This window comes from Mustela erminea, chromosome 16 (genome assembly GCF_009829155.1).
Source record: "Mustela erminea isolate mMusErm1 chromosome 16, mMusErm1.Pri, whole genome shotgun sequence".
NCBI classification, from domain to species: Eukaryota; Metazoa; Chordata; class Mammalia; order Carnivora; family Mustelidae; genus Mustela; species Mustela erminea.
This window is the reverse complement of record NC_045629.1, coordinates 60,939,779-60,957,322: the sequence shown is the minus strand read 5'-3', so window position 1 is coordinate 60,957,322 and position 17,544 is coordinate 60,939,779.

Here is a 17,544-nt window from a genome sequence, read left to right as displayed (position 1 = left end):
TTCCCTCTGTTTTAACATGGCAACCAACTAGTCAAACCAACATAAAACCCAGGATAAATTTAGAAGAAAGTATCTGTGGTACAAGTCATTTTTTATGATATTTTTCAGAGAACTTGAAATTATTTTCTATGAAATTCTTTTGTCTACATATTGTCTTCCACTTTCTTATTCCCGGCAAGCAGGATTTGGGACAATTGTTTGGAACATAGGATGGTTCAAACTTGAAATAAGGGTGAAGTAATTCTACAGACTGCCACTAGAGGACAGAAGAGAGTCAGGCAACATCAGAGGAACTATTCAGGGACCCCTTGTCCTTGATGTTAGCAAAGGCTTCTCTAGTGTGGGAAATTCAGACACCAGAACCAGAGAATTGTTTTGATTAGGCTCATTATTTTAAGGTTAAATAATATAGTAGAAATCTATTCCAGAGACACAGTTTATTTGCACTTCAAAGGTATTAAGGGGTCAATTTTTATTTCATCATTCTGTTCTTTTGCTCCTATTATAGCTTTCATGTTAATTCTGCATTATATTATTTTTGATTCCATGCTTGTCACCAACCACCATGATATGTAAAATTCGTGAAGGCTGGGGCCATGTCTCACTTGGACAGTTCTTTAGCTTAGCAGACTCTCCAGGGATTCAATTTCAAAACTCATTATCATCAACATACACAGAGGCAACAGCAAGATAATCCTAGATTAATGATTAGGGAAGCAGAGATTATACATAAGGGACATTCACACTCCTCTCTATATCTGATAGGCTCAGGTGTGTTATAAGCCAAGATCAGGGCCAGAAAATTCAGTCAGTGTCCCTTAAAGTGTACTCTCTTGTTGAAGGAGTATAAAGGAAATATTTATTCAATGTGTAATGTGTGTCAGTGTTACATGCTTTGACATGCGTTATTTCATGAATCATTTCAACAATTTGATTAGATAGTGAGGAAACGGACACACCAAATGCAAATGCAACTCACCTAATGTAACAGAGCTGGTATATTTTGGAGCTGTTAAAAAAAAATTGCAACAGAAAAGATGAGAAAAAGAAATGGATTTTATTCTGATACTATTGCTAGCATTAGGGGAGGAAGCACAGATCAAATTCCATCTCACAAAGGTGATGCAAGAGTATATGGATCATGAAATTAAGAAAATTATTTTTTAAAGGTCACAGGTTTTTTTTTAATAAGCTAGAAAATATGAGGCTTCATTTTTTAATACAGTTGATTGATAAGAGAATCACAACATTACCACTATGAGGAAATGAACAAAGAATAAAGCAGGAAACATATTAATAAAATTCAAGATATCACCTCCAAACATATGCACACAACTTTATAAACCATATTTCTCCCTTTCTGAAATTGGCCCCAATAGCCAGCATCTTCACGCACCAAGACACATGTTTCACCATTATTTAGAAGGTGGAAATTTACAAACAGTTTAAGTATTCAACAATAAAGATATTCTTCAAGACACTTGACATTACTCTATATTATAGAGCTATTAAATTCATGCTTAAATATGAATATAACCAGGTATGAGAATACCTAATGATGGAGAAACAGTACAGAATGACATCTGAAGTGAAAGCCTAGATGTCTCCCTGCCATTCAGTAAAAATATTTTCTTTTCTTCCTTTCTTCTTTTTTTTTTCATTTTTATTCTGCATGACATGAAAATCTTTCTGAATAAGAGAAATCCATAATTTTGAAAATAAATTAATACTTTACAATTAACTGTTAGGGTGCCTGGATGGCTCAGTAGGTTAAGACTATTGACTTCTGCTCAGGTCATGATCTCAAGGTCATGAGATGGAGCCCCATGTTGGCTCCAGACTGGACATGGAACCTGCTTAAGATTCTCTCTCTTCTCCCTCTGCCCGTGCCTCTCTCCACACCCACTTGTACACATGCACCCATGCACTTCACTTACTCTTTAAAAAAAAAAAAAAGAAAAAGAAAAAAAGAAAGAAAGAAAGAAGAGAAAGAAAAAAGAAACAACCCCCAACTTTACAACTGTTATATAGATTCTATGCAGTTTAAGAAATGACTGCCTTATTCTTATTTTCAATACAAAACTTTTCAACGCCTCATAGTACAGATGTCTGGGTATTCTAATTAAGTTCCTAGGGTGAATTTAAAGTCTTATTTTGAGAAAAATTCTGAATTTGGCTGGAAGCAATCTTATGATTTACCTTCAAGCATGAATAGCTTGTTACAGTGTCTACCTTAACACACAGATAACCCCTCAGATTTCATAACGTTATTATTTACTTTCCGAGGGTACATATTTGACATCTAAAAAATTTAAACCATCATTTATTATTCTAGAAGCCCCGAACTGACTAAAATCAGTACTAACCAAATATGTATTGAAAAACCTGCTAGCACAGAATTCTTGATAACTACAACAGAGGAGGGGGTTAGTTTGAAGAGAGAAGAAAGTGCCTAATGTGTTACTCAAAGTCCAATATCGATAGGGAATTATATTTATAGGCTATGCAGTCTGAAACTATTTTCATTATATGACTATGTATACTTCCATGAGTTTATTGGTATAGATGAGTAATGGACAGATGGCCCTTGGAATAGAGTGTTAACTCTCTTACAAGACGGTAATGGTTTTAATAGTTTGGACCCAACCTACCTTTATACTTTTGCTTCAGAGTTTGTGAAGGTCAGCTATAAAATTAGATCTTAATCACATTTCCTTACCTATTTTGTCTAAAAATCTATTTCGGTTCTTATTAGCAATGTTACTAATAAGAATAGTTACTATATGTAATAAACTATATAATTATACATAATTATAGGTCTTACATACTGAAATGATCAAGTGAAAACTAAGGAACAAGAAGACATTCCCAATCTAATAAGGAATATAAAATATATGAAAGAATATTATTGAATTTAGTAAATAAACACTAAGATATGTACAGCCAATATGTATGTCAAATTCTCTTTTACCTATTATTTCTGCAAAGAACCATTGTTAATCATTTATTTGCATTTTTATTTTATTATATGTTAACCTAGAGAAAGGATATGCAAATGTTAATACACTAGGCTTCTCCAAATCACCTCTTCCTGAGTAGTAATTTTATTAGAAGTAATTTTGATCAGAACAGTAAAACTCTATTAAGTGGCTAAATTTCCTTATCAGCCATCACTCCACTATGACTCTAGTTCTCCTGCAGAGACTTTTCTTTCCAAGCCTCAGGAGGGAAAGATGAATTGTGGGTACCTCGTACCTCTGCTTATTATGGGTTTCTATTCCTGAATGTTCAACTCCACCTCTAGTCTGTCTGGGATACAATCAGGCTTGATTACCAAACAATGGATATCATTAAATGTTCTTAGTTTCCAGGCAACCACAGCTGTCAATCAGTGACACCTGAACTGAAGCTTTTCCAAATAATCTTAAAAAAATTTTTTAATACATCTTCTTCTCTCCACAGCCATCATTTTTCAGCAGCTCTGTAGTGCAGCATCAGATTTGGCTAGAACTGCCTCGTAAGTGATGTTCTTGCCTTCAATCTTTTCCTTCTCATCCCTCTCTTCTTTAAATATCTTTTTGGTTACTGGTTTTAGTATTCTACATGTATATGTATATACAAAATAGCCCTTATTCATATATTCTAACAATTTGTTCACTATCTCTACCAACTATAATCTTGATTTCTTAAAGGCATGAATATTTTCATTGTATTCAAAATCCCTAAAATATCTGGAGTATCAGATGTACCCAATGATTCTTGCCTGAGATGAATGAGGATGGGCTGGATAAATAATAAACTGAAATGCAAATTCTCTTATAGAGAATTTATGCTTCTTTTATTTAAAATTTTATTTATTTATTTGACAGACAGAGATCATAAGTAGGCAAAGAGACAGGCAGAGAGAGAGAGGGAAGCAGGCTCCTGCCAAGCAAAGAGCCCCATGTGGGGCTCGATCCCAGGACCGTGAGATCATGACCTGAGCTGAAGGCAGAGGTTTAACCCACTGAGCCACCCAGGTGCCCCAGAATTTATGCTTCTTAATCATCTGATTCACTGGCAGCAATTGTGCAGGCATTCTTCATGTTGCTTTGTGGGCTTTCTGACCAAAGGTACTGACCCTATTTTTCTCTTCTTTTTTCTTTCTTTCTTTTTTTTTTTTTTTTCCATTGTGTTATGTTAGTCACTATAACATACATCATTAGTTTTGGATGCAGTGTTCCAAGATTCCTTGTTTACATACAACACCAAGTGCTCCATGAAATCCGTGCCCTCCTTAACACTCACCACCAGGCTCACCCACCCCCCCCCCCACGTCCCAATTTCGCGGGCTGCAAGCCGTGCCTCCTTAGAATTTCCTGCCTTCTCTTTTCCCCCTTTCCTTTTTCTGAATTTCAAACCTTCCTCTGGACCTTGAATAATTTTAAGTCTTGCAAAAACAGTTCTCAAAGATTGTTCTGACAGTTTTCTGATGGTACTGCCCCCACAGTCTCTAACAGGAGGCAGGGAATCCCACAATAACTTCTGTATTTTTCAAACACAGGTTTTAAAGCAGTTCGAGATGAGGAGAAGTTCTGCCTCAGCCAAGCCACAACGACACCCCTCTCTTTTCTCTTCACCCTAGAAATCTCCAGTCCTCCTTGGCTCAGAGAGTTATTTGACCTTTAGCTGTTCCCTGATGCACATCAGCTGAGGAAAGTTTTTACTTGAAGGGGAGAAAAACATGCTACCCCCAAATATGCCATTTTAGGATATGGATTATTTTGAATTAAAATTACTTAACAAACAGCCAGTGCAGGGGCACCTGGGTGGCTCAGTTGGTGAATGTCTGATTCTTGCTTTCAGCTCAGTCATGATCTCCGGTCCTGAGATCAAGCCCCATTTCAGACTCCACACTGTGCACGGACCCTGCTTAACATTCTTTCTCTCCATTCCCTTTGCCCCTCCTGCCCAAAAGAAAGAAAGAATGTGCAGGAAGGATGCTGTGACCCTCCTTTGTCCCATGAAAGCTCATAACAAGTCTCCCATGTGAACCTACCAATATTTTTTGTGGTCTGTTTTTGGTTTTATTTATTTATCTATTTATTTATTTATTTATTTTAAAATTTTAATTTAATTTAATTTTTTATTTTTTTCTAGATTTTATTTATTTATTTGACAGACAGAGATCACAAGTAAGCAGAGAGGCAGGCAGAGAGAGAGAGAGAGAGGGGAAAGCAGGCTTCCTGCCAAGCAGAGAGCCCGATGTGGGTCTCAATCCCAGGACCCTTGGATCATGACCTGAGCTGAAGGCAGAGGCTTTAACCCAGTGAGCCACCCAGGCACCCCCGTTTTTTGTTTTAAACAGACAATATTTTTTCATAAAATATTATTAATTGTTACAGATCTATTCATTAACTCCACATATGTATTTTGAATGTATCAGTTACATTTTTATTCTGAATTAAACAAAAGAAATATAAAGGCACTGCTTGTGAGCTCTAGACATGTGTAAGGAATGTTAGTTTATTTTTATAAACACTTTTTGAGTACCTATATTTGTCAAGACATGTCAGATCCTGAGACAGGTATTGTAGGTAAAATAGGAACCAACTTTAAAGAAGCAAATGATAATAACATGAATAAGTAATTTCTATAAATATGACTCTGGGTGTGAATCTTGTGCTACAGAAGCCCCAAAGCAGAGCCACGCCAACTATTCTGAACAGTTGGAAGGCAGCTGGAGAAAATTTTTACTGCTGTACCTGAGTAAGCATTTTTCTTTTTTTTTTTTTTTTAAGATTTATTTATTTGAGACAGAGAAAGAGAGAGAGAGCACATGCGAGTGGGGAGATGGGCAGAGAGAGAGAATCCTCAAGCAGACTCCCTCAGGCAGGGCTCAATGGTATGCAATATGCTACATTCATCACATGTTCTCCAATAAGAACATGTGCAGCTTATTCCAGGCAAAACTGGGTGAGAAATTAGAAGAAAGATAATACTGATGGCGAAAGTCCCCAATTCTTCTCTCCAATCTTCTTCATATATTTTTTCTACCTTTTCTATACTGTGAATATAGCCATTGAGCCTGTGATTAATCAGAGCTATTCCTATCCTGATTAATAGCCAAGCACGACGGTCGCCACCTCTTCCTGAGCTTCTTGTGCTGTTACATCATGCCGATCACCGCTATTTTAAATGTCCTTTTGGGATCATCCTTAGGCAGTTTCAAATTTGTTATTAAAAGTCTCCAGAGTGGGTTCAAAAAGTTCAACCAAAGATGAAGTCCTTAATCTATTTTTCCTCCAGATTACCTACATCCACTTTGCTTATTACAGTTCACCAGAGGTTCTGACATGGGATCCGAGGAAAGTATGAATATAGTCAATGATAAAATTCCAACAAGCTTGAATATCAATACTCCCGTTACTAATGTTCCAGGGGTAAATTAAATAATGACATATTAATTAAATCCTTGTAAGTTAAAATCTGAAGGAGTTAAAGGAAAAGAATGCATTTTCTCCCATGCTAATTCTATTCAGTCTCTATTAGAGGAATTTTCTTTCAAAAGCCTGTTTGTAGGTGGGATTCTTGCAACAGGTGAAGATTGATCATTTTCAGTCTATTTAAGGGTGAGGTTACTTTGGAACCTTAGGAACTGAATTAGTCAGTGGATCTAATTAGTCAGTGGATATATATTTCTTGTGTCCCACTTTTAAGGGGGGGGTCTATGAATTATGTGAAGTTCTATGAATTATATGAAGCTATATGGAGTCCAATACAAAGTTTAGAAATCAAGCCAAATTCTAAGGTCTGGGATAGTTATGCCAAATAAATTTATTTTCTCAGGATGCAGTATTGAGTCTAATAGAAGAACATTTGCCAAAGACCATAAAAATAATCATTTATATAGAGAGAAAATGGGATAGGCTGAGACAATTAGCTTGGTTTCAGTTTACTATTAAAAAATTAATCTATGACCATTGTCCAGAGAGTAAGACCTTTAAACTTAAAACAAATTAGGGGACATCTTCAGCATAAGATTAATCAGAGATACCTTGCTTTTACTAAACTGGGGCAAGTTCTCACTTTTTTTTTTTGTTTTTGTTGTTGTTGTTGTTGTTTTGTTTTCTACTATCTTCTCATAGGGAATGGAAATATGAGACAATTATGACTACTTGACAAATTATGAAATTTAAAACATCTGTACATTTGTACAACATACAAAATGTTTATACAAAAAACATTTTTAGCCTCAATATTAAAAGAAGATTCTTTCTAAAATTTTTCTAGTAATTTAAAGCCTCTTAATTTCTATTTCACCTTTGAGATCCATATTTCTTAAAACCCCCTGGGAAACCGTATGTACACACAGCACCCTTTACTTTGTTAAGAGCCAATGTTTTCAATCCAGAGCCAATGTGATTGCTACAGTGGATCATGAACACATCCAAGGGAAGATTACCCCTTAGTTTCCCCGTAGGTTTTTATGAAGAAACACCGTCAGAAGACTACTGACCCACCGGCTGTGAAGAATCAACAGCGCTGACATACGATCCTCAACATACCTCAGTTTTTAATACCTCCAGTCTCGAGTGGCAGGTTGTTTTCTTGGTTTTGACTTTTTTTTTTTCCTTGCTAAAGCTTACAACAATGGGTTATATCTCTTGGGTCCCATCGGCTTCTATATTTCCTTTTGTTTATCAGTATGCCTGAGCTGAGAATTGAATAGTTTAGCCTAATTCTTCAATTAATCCTGCTCCTAAATTGGTCCCTTGTCCTATCTACTTGACAGGAAAATTAAGTTCAAGCAAGAAAAAGAAAAAAAAATCCTAGCGTCTAATGTCCTAAAAAGCCAGTATAAATAAATGAGAAAATCCAATTGTCCATGGAAAACAGATGAAGCCCGCATTTCAGCTAGTCTTTCTTTGATTCCCAATGACTTTTTTTTAAGGCTTTAATAGCCTAGGGAAAAATGACAGGTGTAGCAAATATAATAAATATGAAGGCAATATTTAGAATGAGAAGATGATAATCCTTGCATATCATAATTTTGCCTTAGCCATGAATAAAAAAAGGTAATTATGTGTGCTATTTGACCATGATACATACATATTAAAAATATTGAGGAAAACGAGAATACCACTTGGTACAAGTAGTTTTGAAAATGCAAAGTCAACATTGTATTTTGCACTCCATAAAAAGGTGAATTTAAAAGGAAATGAGCCGAAGTACTACTAAGATATTAACTTACAGCGTTAGTTAAAGATTGCTTATGTTGTCCTCAATGTATTCTTCTGTTTGTCACCTTAAAAGTGAGTTTCTGGCTTGCTTGTTTTGTCTTTCCTATGATACTCTGCTTTTTAAAGTTTATAGTGATAGCCTAAAATACACACCTCTTTAGCTCAAGATTATATTTTCAGGAAAGTTATTTTACATGTTTTTGAGGAAAATGCATTTAATAAAAATACCACTAGCATCTTATGGGAAACTTCATAAAATCTGAAACATAAAGCACTGTAATTATAGGTAGTTTTATTAAATTCATTTATGTATATTTTCATATGCATACATAATGAATATATATGGTTGCACATAAACTCATTACACACATATAGACAAACATGTATTTTGTAGTCAGTCAGGGAAAGTTTTGCCTTTTTCTTTTTTTACTAAATGTCCGGATCACTGACAATACATGAAATCTTTCACCTATTGATTATACTCTATACATTATTTTACATGTATACTACATATGTAATATATAGTGTAATATATACTATTATACTATATACAATACATAGTATAGTACACACTATATATAACTTTTAAGATCTAATTTTTATATAGTTAATATTAAAATTAATATTAATATCACTAATGCTTGAATTACTTACAATATTTCTTTCATTTTCTTCTTTGAATCCACACTGTACTTATATAGGACCCCCACTAATTAAAAAGGCATGTTTCATGGTAGTAATGATCAAATACAACTATTGTGTGCACACTGACTCTGGCAGACTGTCTTTTTAGTATTTTGTATGAATCATCTCATTTGCCCTCCTCACTGTGCTAGGAGATAGGCATCGTTATTCCCATTTTGCCAGTGAGAACTCTCAGCACTGATAAACTAAGTAAGGGAACATATAAAGTTACCTCAGCAAGTAAAATCCAGAATTTGAATTTGGATGATCCATCTGCAGACCTGATGTTCACAGATACGCTCATTATATGAAGTTAGTGTGCAAGTGTCTGGGGAATATACAGGATATTGCATAACCATTTACAATTTGTTTCCACATTCAGGAAATTTTGTTCTGGGACCCAGACTGACAGCAATTCTCTGTATCTGCTGAGTCCTTTCTAGAGATGGGCAGAGTTCAAGGAGGTGAATTGCATCTCAAGATCCAGTGACTTCTCTAAACTGGGGGATATTCTCCCTATATAGTTTATTCGTGAGATTTGAAATTAAGCTATGTGAAATACTGGATGTAATTTCAAGCTCTATATAATTATGAGTTGTCATTTATAACAATGATATGTCTAAAAAGAAAAAAAATAATAGTTTTCTTTGGTATATGACAACTTCTGTTTCTTCTAATTAGCTTGATAATATACCTGCTGTTTTCTTCTTTAATATATATTTACTTTTAAGATCTAAGAAAATAAATGTGAAGACAGAAACTTAAAAACTTTGTATATATTGACCAAAAATAGTAAAATATCTTGGAATAAACTTGAGCAAAAAAGTAAAAAACCTGTACTCTGAAAACATTGATGAAAGAAATTGAGGATAGCAAAAAAAAAAAAAAAAAAAGATACTGCATGTTCATGGATTGAAGGAACAAATATTGTTAAAATGTCCTTACTACTTAGAGCAATCTCCAGCTTTCATGTAACCCTTATAAAAATATCAACAGCATTTTTCACAGTATTATTACAAATAATCCTAAAATTTGTATGGAACCACAAGAGACCCTTAATAGTCAAAGTAATATTGAAAAAAAAAAAAGAACAAAACTGGAGGTATCACAATCCCAGACTTCAAGATATACTACAAAGCTGTAGTAATCAAATCAGTATGGTACTGGAACAAAATAGATACATCAGCAATAGAATAGAATACATAGCCCAGAAATAAATCCATGAGTATATGGTCAATCAATCTTCTACAAAGAAGGCAAGAACATGTAATGGTAAAAAGACAGTCACTTCTACAAATGGTGTTGGAAAACTGGACAGCTACATGCAAAAGAATGAAACGACCACTTTCTTACACTTTACACAAAAGTAAACTCAAAATGGATTAAGGTCTTAAATGTGATACATGAAATCATGAAAATCGTAGAAGAGAACAGAGGCAGGAATCTCTCTGACACTGGCCGTTGTAACATTTTTCTAGATAATGTCTCCTGAGGCAAGAGAAACCATAGCAAAAATAAACAAGTGGGAATACACCAAAATAAAAAGCTTCTGCACAGTAAGCAAACAATTAACAAAACTAAAAGACAACCTACTTAATGGGAAAAGATATCTGCAATGAAGTATTTGATAAAGGGTTAGTATCCAAAATACATAAAGAACACCAAAAACATAAGTAATTCAATTAAAAATGGGTAGAAGACATGAACAGATGTTTCTCTAAAGACGACATATAGATAGTCAACAGACATATGAAAACATGTGTCTCAAATCACTCGTCATCAGGGGAATGAAAATGAAAACCAATGAGATATCACCACATACCTGTTAGAATGGATAAAATTAACAAAATAAGACACAACAGGTGTTAGTGAGGATGTAGAGAAAAAGTAATCCTAGTGCACTGTTGGTGGGAATGCAAACTGATGCAGCCACTGTGAAAGACAGTGTGGAGGTTCCTCAAAAAATTAAAAATAGAAATCCCATATGATCTTCTAAATCCACTATTGGATATTTACCCAAAGGATATGAAAACACTAATTCAAAAAGTTATCTGCACTTTTATGTATATTACAGCATCATTTACAACAGCCAACTATGGAAGCAGCCCAACTGTCTATCGACACATGAATGGATATAGAAAATGTGGTATATACAATGGAATATTAGTCAGCCATAAAAAAGAATGAAACCTTGCTTTTTACAACATGGATAGATATAGAGAGTATAATGCTAAGTGAAATAAGTCATTCAGAGAAAGACAACTACCAAATCATTTTACACACATGTGGAATTTAAGAAACAAGACAAATGAACACAACCACCAAGACACAAACCAAAAAAAACCCCAGATTCTTAACTGTAAAGAATCAGCAAATGGTTACCAGAGGGAAGGTGGGGAGGGGGATGGGTGAAAAAGTAAAGAGGATTAAGAGTTCACTTATCATGATGAGCCCAGAGTAATGTAGTGAATTGCCGAAGCACTATATTTTACACCTGAAACTAATATAACACTGTATGTTAACTATATTACAACTTAAAAATATTTGTATGCATTTATTATTTACAAGACAAATTCAAAACATTAAAAAATGACCATTAAATGATTGTCCAAAAGTCAAAGAAATTTCACTGTTTTTGTTGGGCCCTAATTAAATAACTGACCGTATTTACAAGATGATAAGTAAGACATTCAAAATTTTGAGAGCAGACATTCTTCAAAATAAACATTTTCCAACAATGCTCAAATAATTTTCTAGTCCTGGTGACACTAAACAGGGCTCACATACAAGCTCCTCTGGTTTCTTGGCTCTTTTCTGATAAGCTATCCTTGAATTCATTGAATTAAGAAAAAAAAAATTGCCTTAAATTAGCTCTGTAGATGTGATCCGGCCTGCTTGTGGAAAAAGTAACCTTATTTTCTCTTCTCCACTCCACCCCCCCTTTTTTAAGACAGAGTGGGGGAAGGGCCAGAGGGAGAGGGAAAGGGATAGAAAATCTTAGGCTCCATACCCAGTGCAGAGCCCTACATGGGGCTCAATCTCCCAACTGTGAGATCATGACCTGAGTCAAAATCAAGAGTCAGACTTTTAACCAACCAAGCCACCCAGGCACTCCTTTTCTTTCCTCTTTTAAACTTCAAATGATTGCCAGTGTTGGCCTCCAATCATTCATTACATTTATTATTTATATAGACTGAGAAAGGCGCTTCCTTTAGTTCTTAAATGAAATAATATTAAGTGGCAAGAATGAGAAGTTTGTAATGACAGAACTATGTATAAAGTTTTGAAGAATATATTATTCATTCATCTCATCATCTAATTTATAATGACTGATGCAAATTAGTGTAGGTAGAAAATAATCTCCTTCATGTTTCATGCTGTAGGAAGGACAGTTAAGTCCATCTTTTTTCTCCAAATTAAGAAAAAAGACAAACAAAGGGAAAATGGTGAATAGTTTTAGACTATTTTTTGGCAATAGATATTTCAGGGCATTTTGATACAGATGTGTGCTCTGTGCTAGAAATTATACTCTATATCCACAGATTAATACCTCATTATGGTTCTAGACCTTAATGATCTCCCCTCAACTGAAATATCTTGCCTGTCTAATCCACTTGATTACTTGATAGATTGTCTTCAGAAATGAGAAATCCTTTGTATAAAAAATGAGTTAATTTTTAATGTCATTACACTTATGTTCCTTTTGCTAATAGTAAGAATAAATATCTCTTAGGTAAGGCATTCTAGTAACTTTAAAGAAAGCTAAAGCAAGATGAATTTAAAACTTACAGTATATTGAGAATATACTGACACTTAGAAGTAAAAAGAAGAGACATAAAAATAATGGGAACATTTAATCTATCACTACCTGTCAAGTAATTATCTTCTCTGATCTGTATAGTCTTTTATCCACAAATAAAATACTAAGTAGTATTTATCAAACTACGATATGCATTGGAATCACCTGGAAAGCTTTAAAAGAAAAAGAAAAAGAAAAAGAAAAAACTAATGGTTGGATCCCAACACTAAATATTTTAATTTAGTTCTTGTGTTGTGTCATTTTAAATATCATAAAGTTTATAATCTTTGTGACTCTAATTCATAGTACTTTAAAGGAACACTTAACATACATGTGCCATTTCATTCACATATATATATATATATATATATATATATATATACACATATACCTATATATACATATATAGGTATATGTATATATATATATATAGTATTTTTATAATATCATTTAATAAAAAGTAAAATAAATCAGGAAAATGTACTAAGAGCAAGGATTCAATATCAAAGTTGCCCAAGACCAAAACTTGTAATTGGTTTTGGTGCCTCTATTTCTGGGTTGTTGTTTCCATCACCCCCACCCCCATTTCTTGACTCAAATTTATCAGTCAACTCTGAAATCCCAGAACTATTATACTTCCAATATCACATATTACATTCTATCTTATGTTTTAGCTATTTGTATCCTTGTGTAATCTCCTACTATACTATAAAGGACTTAAGGACAGGTGGACAGGTGAGGGTTTCCATTGCTTTAGTGTTGTTATTTTGTTTTGTTTTTTCATACTTTCTTACCTTTAGCACCTAGTGCAATTACATGCCATGTAGTGGGTTCTGAATAAAATGTGTTGAATTAATCCTTAGTAGATTCTCTGAAGTCCTTGTCATTAATACTAATCTTGTAAATTGTGTTATGGGATATGTCTCAGCACACTGCAGTTAACTGAGGACATGTTAGCCTGCTAATGATGAACTCAAAAGTGAATACTTAAAAAAGTATCTTATAAAAATTATCCACTATGGCTAGTACATATCTGTAGCAAATAGATGTTATTTATACACAGAAGTGATTTATAGTGGGGAAGGGTGAATTCAAGGCATTTATTAGATCATTACCATCTGCCAGTGTACTCAGTTTTGAAGACAGTGTTAAAGATGGCAAAGATCAAGTGAGATGTCATTGCAAGATATTTTTAATTACATTATTTATAAACTTTATCAACTAATTAATACATCTTTAATATTGATACATAATATTTAGTCAAAATCCCAAATAAATATTGAATTACACTGTGAAACTTTCATCTGCTCTCAATAAAATTCTATCCCTCATTACTGAATGATAAGTAACTATGGAATCACAGCTTTTTTTTTTTTTTTTCTGAAAATTCTGCTAAGGCAAGACAACTTGCATCTGAGTGTATAAAAGTGAATATTCATATATACTGAGATAAAACAGGAAATACCCAGTGGACTGAAATAACACAATATGCTCATGAACAAACTTGAGAACAATTTATCAAATAATCATTTCTTATGGTTTGAATTCTTTGGATATTCACTTTGAATTTATTTCATTTCATGGTTTAATGACAAAACCTCTGCATTTCTTGCTGTTGTCTGCTGATTTCAACCTCAATGAGTTTTCTGTTTAAACACACTACGAATTGATAAAACTCTCTTCTCTGATCATGTTAAACACACTGAGTCATCAAAATGAATGCTTTTTTTTTTTCATAATGGCACTTACAAAACAAACACCAAAAGCATCTTGAACATCCATTTATCACACCTTTTGCTGAACTGTTTTAAACTTTGGTTTAATAATATATTCTTAAAAACACAAAAATAATCCTTATTCTTGTCTTTCTACATCTATAGTTCTTCCTTATTATCTTCACCCATTAGAAGATAAAATAGAAATGTTTGAGTTGATCTTTAATATACAGAAGGGTTATTATGACATATATAATACATTCCTGCTTAAAACAAGATAAATTATATGTTTTATGATTTTTTTCTTCGACATAATGTCTTCTCTGTTAACATAATCTATATACAAAATATCCATTCACTTTACGCATAAAGTACTGTAATCAGACTTCATTTTTGCTGAGTTGTGGTATATGTGGATTTCAGCTCTCATAATGTAGCTAATTAATACCAGTCAGCTAACACACAGCTAGAATTCCACTCTTTATCTAGGCTTCCCTCTTTTTCCCAGTTTGCTAACATCATCATCGCCATCATCATCACCCGTGGGTACTGAGTTGTAGCAAACACATTTTTGCCATCTTTAAGAAGATTATATGCTTTTCATCTTTAGTCTATTAATGATGTGAATTCTACCTATTGATATCTGAATGTTAAACCCAGCTTGCTTTCTTGGAACAAACTTAATTTCATGGTGATATATTATCCTTGTTTGTACATCATTGCATTTGATCAGTAATATTTTAAGAATTTTCGTCTGTGTTCATTAAACAGCCTTTAACATACCTTTCTTTTAATCTACATAGGATATGCTATTCCCATAAAATGAGTAGGGAATTAATTCCTTCTTCATTATTTGATATAATGAATAGGAGGTTATAATACTCCAGAGGTTTATCAATTTTATCTAAGTATAATATTGTTCAAATATCCATTATTATATCTATTATTATCTATTTGTAATGTATCTAGGATCCATAGTGGTAACACTTTATTCCCAGTACTATTAATGGTACTTTCTTTCCTCTGTATTTCTCAATCATGCTGGAAGATCAAGCATTTTTCTAGTCATTTAAGTACAAATTTTTAATTTTTTTGCTTTGTTCTATTGTATGTTAATTCTCTAATTCATTTATCTTTTATCATTTCACTTTCTAGCACTTAAATAGCATTAATTTGTAAGATCTTTCTTTTTGAGATAGATGTTTAAATAATTGATTTCAGCTTTTCTTTTTATAATAGAAACATTTAGTTTCAAAAAATGCCTGCAAGTATGGCTTTAGCTGAATTCAAGAAGTTTTAATATGTCACTGTTATTGTTAAAATGTTTATAAATTTTAATTGTGATCTCCATTTTGACCCAGTGGTGACTTGAAAGTGTATAGCTGAATTTTCAAAGATCTTAGTATTTCTTAATATTTATTGTTATTGTTATTTATTTCTGTCTTAATTCTACTGAGATTTGGAGAATATAGTCTAGATAACTTTTTAAACTTTGAAAAACAGTTGAGCTTATACTATTATGAGTCTGTTTCTCTCTGTTCCTTGTTGTTCTTTGGTTCATTTATTTTGTTTTTTAGATTTCACACAGAAGTAAAATCACATGGTGTTTGACTTTCTCTGATTAAAATTTTGTAATATATATTGTTGTTGAATCACTATGTTGTATGCCTGAAATTAATTTATGTGTCAACTATACTTCAATTAAAAATTTTTAAGAAGGGGTTCCTGGGTGACTCAGTGAGCCTTCAGCTCAGGTCATGATCTCGGGGTCCTGGGATTGAGCCCCACATCTGGTTCTCTGCTCAGCGGGGAGCCTGCTTCCTCTTCTCTCTCTGCCTGCCTCTCTGCCTGCTTGTGATCTCCGTCTGTCAAATAAATAAATAAAATTTTTTAAAATTTTTTTTAATTTAAAAATGGTGTTGGGATCAAAGAACTAAGTAGAACCACCCTATAACCCAGTAATTGCACTTTTAGGTATTTATCCAAAATACAAAAATACTAATTTGAAGGGATACACACACACGAATGTTTATAGAAACATTATCAACAATAGCCAAATTATTGAAAGATCTCAAATGTCCATTGACTGATGAATGGATAAAGAAGATGTAGTATATATATATATATATATATATATATATATATACACACACACATACATACACACACACAAATATTCAGCCAACAAAAAGAATGAAATCTTGCCATTTGCAACAACATGGATGAACCTGGAGTGTATAATGCTAAGCAAAATAAGTCAGTCAGAGAAAGACAAATACCATATGATTTCACTGATATATAGAATATAAAGAACAATACAGATGAACATGGGGAAAGGAAAAAAAAAAGAGAGAGAGAGGCAAACCAAGAAACAGATTCTTAACTAGAGAGAACAAACTGAGGGTTGTTAAAGGGGAGGTGGGCAGGGGGATCGGTTAACTAGGTGATGGGTACTGAGATGGGTACTTGTATGAAGCACTAGGTATTGTATGGAAGCATTCAATCACTACATTCTATACCTGAAACTAATATTACACTCTATGTTAACTAACTGGAATTTAAATAAAAACTTAAAAAAGAAAAGAAAGAAAGTTGAAGTGTGCTTTCAGAATTAGTAATGGGAGAATCGTCAGGGACCAGCAAGCACCATTTTAAGAGCAACACCATGTCCTGTGGCATAAATAGTAAAGAGGTGTGGAGATCGCATGTGCAAAAACACTGTTTTGAAATGTCTTGGCAAAAGAGAATGAGTGGGAACCTGAGGGATATTAGAAGTCAGAGCTCTGGTAAAACTGCATATTTGGGTGTTAATATCAGTTAGGATGGCCAGGTGTGCTATCTGCAGTAAGTTAAGATGTCAGGAATCAAGAGGCTAAGAGAGTAGTGCTGCCAGATGATATCAGCCTTAATTTAGAAATGGTTTTACGCAGGTGAATTGAGCCATGATCTGTATGCGCCACAGGGCTGAAGCATAAAGAGCATTGATCTGAACTCCACCCTGCGACACGCACTTTGTGAGGAAAAGAAACAGCCTCCCCTTGTGAAGGAAGAAATCGAATGAATACCATCAGGAATTTTTCTTTTTTCTTTTCTCCTCATGAGTTTCAGTCAAGTCCATTGGATT